This window comes from Benincasa hispida, chromosome 12, assembly GCF_027475165.1.
Source record: "Benincasa hispida cultivar pf3 chromosome 12, pf3_genome.v1.1, whole genome shotgun sequence".
NCBI classification, from domain to species: Eukaryota; Viridiplantae; Streptophyta; class Magnoliopsida; order Cucurbitales; family Cucurbitaceae; genus Benincasa; species Benincasa hispida.
In genome coordinates this window covers 72,542,906-72,547,532 of record NC_143489.1, presented here as the reverse complement: position 1 = coordinate 72,547,532, position 4,627 = coordinate 72,542,906, and the positions used below count along the sequence as shown (strand labels likewise).

Below are 4,627 nucleotides of genomic sequence, written 5' to 3'. Positions count from 1 at the left end.
GAACACAATCAAAATTAATTTACATCGAGAAATAAAACAAACATGAGAACAACACAGACTAATAAGTTTTTGGCGCCATTGTCGGGGACTTGGAGATTAGCTGATTGTTCGAATTTATTTTCTTTCATCTTTTTTAAGGCTCCAGGTTTAGGAGTATTATGCACTTACCCAAGAGTAGTGTAAATAGTATATACGTAAAGGCGACCAACCTGAACTTGTATTTGACCCTGCGATTGAGTGTACATTTCAAAGGAGGAATAAAGAAAAAGGAAGAAGGAGAGTGAGAAATCAAAATATGGGAGATAATCTCATTGATCTCAACAAGTGTTGGGCCTACTTCTTGTTGAATGTATTTTAAAAGCCCAAATGATGAATCTAGTGGCACTGCTTTGCTGATCTAATTCGTGAACCCAAGAATTTTGCCCCAAAATGAATTTGGTTTGGTAGAGTTCTTGGCTATTGTTTGTCCATGAACTTCCAGCTGATGTGCTCCACATGGTTCGCTCTACTAACCCTTGTCTGATGGAAGTGAATGAAAACTTTTATTCTGATGGGATTTTTTAGAATTAATTTCTTTCTCTCTCTCGTTCTCTCCATCGAAATTGTAGAGCTTCTCTAACCATAATCTTTTCTGTTTGTTTTGTGCGACTGCTTGAGTAAACAATTGGCGAAAAAGAGCATGCAATCTTGTAGAAGAAAAGAGGAAGAAGAGTTCTACACAATGATATACGTGGTTCGGAAAATGATGCCTACATCCATGGGAAGGAGAAGAGATCTTATTCAAGAGCTAAGTCACAGCTTTTCTTTTTACAGATTTCAAGCTTTCTTAAAGCTTTTTGTATGTTGTATGCTACGAAATTTGTAAATGATGAGTATTTATACTCTTTTTTTTATACAAGTAGTTACAATAACAAATTGTAGAAAGTTAAAGAAATGTGAACAACTGTTGAATATGTTGAATGTTTGAGCTTATTTACTTCAACAAGAATAATCAGTATCCCCACATTCCTATCTTAGCACCATTGCAGAAATGGCCGATGATGCCAACAACAATGTCGGGGCCCCAATTCACCTAATACTCCTAGTCCATGATCACAACAAACTAAAAAAGGAGTACACTTCACCAAACCGTTACGACTTTTCTCTAAGAATTATGCGCCCAACTTTTGAAGGAGCTAGGTTTGAGTTGATAATGATCTAGACTGCTGGTCCATTTGGAGGATTTCCTGGAGAAGACCCCCATGTACATTTGAAGAGCTTTTTGAAGATCTGTTATACATTTGTCATCCCAAACATCACTCCTAAGGAAATACGATTGTCACTCTTCCCATTCTCCCTAAAAGAAGAGGCTAGATAATGGGCCTACTCTTTGGAACCTGGTGAAATAACCACGTGGGAACAAATGGCGAAGATGTTTATAAAGAAGTATTCCCCCCTCCCCCCACGGAGAATGCTAAGCGTTGAAGGGACATTACAAATTTTGAGCAAAGAGATGGAGAAACTCTCAGTGACGCATGGAACAGATTCAAGAAGTTTGTAAGGAACTGCCCACATAAATGCATTTCTGATTGTGTACAAATGTAGATTTTCTACTATCAGCTAAACAAGAATTCACAACAAATGCAAATGCTGTTGCGATAGGAACTAGAGGATGATAGGGAAAGATTTACTGTCGCCTGCAGACGTCTACTTAACATAAATATTTTTATATTATCGAATCCTATTTCTTATACTAAAAAGTATCATAAGCGGCAAGCACGGGGTCGAAACACAGAGTGGCCAAGAATTAAAACTCTCCTAAGCTAAATTTGATTGTGAAAAATAGTAAAAATTGGGGTTTTGGTTTGTTTGATAAAATTTGAAAACATGCAAGAAATTAAAATGCAAGGGGTAAATATTATTTAGAATTGGAGTCTATCTAATTTCTAGAGTAAGAGAGAGGATTCTATGCAATTTCTATCATGGAGCTCGATAATTAAACAAACATTCAATTCTATGCATGCACAACTACTAAATTGATACGATTTATCTAGTCTCTATAATGGCCGACAACTAATTGAAACCAAATCAATCGAGCGTCCTAGGCATTAATTAAGATTAAAAAGCCAACCATAACTAAACTATATGCTCTTAATTCCATTAGGTTTTTAGCGATCATATAGAATTAAAAATCACATACATAAAGATCAAGGATTTCATTGTGTCAATTAATTAAAAGATAGCTTAATTAACTAATCAAAATGTTCTTTGAACCTAGGTTGAACATGAATTGCTAAGGTGAGTCCAGCCTATAAACCTAAGAATTAACACTCAATCCTATGCTACCAAGGTGATTTCAATCATTGACGAACATTAGAGAAACGCACGAGTTTGAAATTGACTAGCAAAGATATGCATACATGATAGGTTCAACAATCCAACATATAAATGAAAATCTAAATTAAATCAAGATTGAAAGAAAGCATAGAATTGAAGAACATTAAATCCAATCAAAGAAATCTCAAGAAAATTGACATAGAACCTTTTACTCAAAGAAATTAGAAGAATTACCTCTTAATCCATAGACAAATCAAGAAAGATCATCCAATCCGTCAATTACAACCCAAAATAAAACATAAATCTATCCTTTGGATACCAAAATTACAAAGGGAAAGGAAGAAAACCATGCCTCTCCTTGGCCTCCATAAATTTCAGCCTCCAACCAAAAAATTTAGCATCATTTTAACCTAAATCAAAGAGAGATTAAATAGAAATCGGGCTAGCATTGCAACGCTCTTGTTGATAGCAACCCTTGAACGTTGGCATGACATTGCAACGTTGCTGTGACACTCACTTACTATAGGCGTGCGTGGATGCTTGGCATTCCGTTAATCTTTGTAGTTTTGGAATGCTAAGGGTAGTTGTCCTGTATCTTCAAGTTTTGCCTCTCAGCATTGCGTGAGCGTTGGACTTATACACGAATAAGTGTTGCGGCGTTCCAAATAGGGACACTTTGGTAATTTCTCTTCTTTGAAGCCTGAATGCTCAAATTACCTCCAAATTTCTTCAAATTAATCTCGTTTCTCATCAAATGGTCAATTTTACCTCGTGGTTGCTCGATACTTACAAAATAAGGTAATTAACACATAAAATCTATTAATGAGCTTAAATTAAGCTAGAAATTATAGCTCTCTTTTAGAGCTATCAGAGGACTGTTAGAAAAAACCTACACTGAAATGAAGGCAATTCTGGATAGAATCTCAAGAAACCGTGAGGGTTGAAAAGATAATGACTTTGGCTTGAGATCAAGTAGACAGCAAAATGACCAAGGAGGAGTTGATAAGGGAACTGTGATCGCTTTGTAAAAGCAACTGGCTACCATGACAAATTTGTTACAATTAATGACAATGAATCAATCTTATGCAAGAAGTAATGGCCAAGTTAAGGTGGCGAACCATATTGATGATACCAGCTAAATGGGATGCGGCGAGCCTCACAATTATTATTTGTGCCCATAAAATCCATAATTTTTATGCTTTGTTAAGCATGATCCTTTTTCCAACGCATATAACCCAAGGTTTAGAAACCATCCCAACTTCGCTTGGGGTGGAAATCAGCCAATGTAGCATGACATATCAGGCAGCCAGTAGGTAAACTGAGGTGGACCACCAGAATTCCACAGAATTACCAATGACATCAATAGCAACATCACCAACTTGTACAAGAACATCACCAGCCCGCACAGGCATCTAGTTCTTCCTCATCCTTAATAGAGAACCTATTGAAAGAGTATATATAGAAAAACGATACTCTTTTGCTGAGTTAGGCTTCCTCAATCCGTAGCTTTCAGATGCAAATGGGCCAGCTCACCGGTTAATTGCAGGCCAAATTGAGTGATTTCTTACCAAGTAACAAGAAAGTTCCACTCAATGCAGGGAACACAGGGAAAGAGCAGTGTCATGGTATGACATTGCAAAATGGGAAACCTCTAAATGACAAACCAAACCTGCAAGAATCGACAGCAAAGAAATCAACGAACCAGGCTAATTTAATTCATGAACCACAGACTTTGGAACAATCTACAAGCAAACCAACTTAAGATTCGAACAAAAATGATTCAACACATAAGATAACCAAGGAAAAAGGAAAGAAGAGAGGAAGGGCAAGTTGTTGATTATAGAAAATATTCTGGGAATACTTCAACTTCAAACACGTGACCACAACCCCCCTTTTCATCTAGAGAACGTTGCGTGTGAAGGCCAGACCATGTTACCCTCTAAAGTAGGGTCACCCTCTAAAGGTTTGATACTAGCTCGAGAATGTAGGGTCAATGTTATAAATATTTTTAAAAAATCTTACCATGTGGCTTAATCACCAAAAGACGTGTGTCTATGTTTAGTAGGAATATGCTAAGATGAAAGGCAAGCAATGTTGGGGTTGCCCCTGACTTGAATCAAATTCTCGATTAGCTTTTTGTCCGTGTGCAAGAGACAATATCTACAAGAAATAAGCTGGTCATTGAGCATGAAACCATAAGAATGGTGGGAGGAACCTAACACATCTATTAAAGGGAGGGAGAATTTCTTAAAAAAGGTACACAATTAATGCATTTTTGCCTCAACACCACTTTAAACAAAAGTCACAACTT

At 36.8% G+C, this 4,627-nt stretch overlaps 1 non-coding gene across 1 annotated transcript; it reads right to left on the bottom strand.

Moving 5' to 3' along the window:
• Nucleotides 1–1,455: 1,455 nt before the first annotated feature.
• On the bottom strand, nt 1,456–1,562 carry LOC120068711 (small nucleolar RNA R71). Its single transcript, XR_005479336.1, has one exon. It is a non-coding gene; the product is annotated as a small nucleolar RNA R71 (small nucleolar RNA).
• Nucleotides 1,563–4,627: the final 3,065 nt, after the last annotated feature.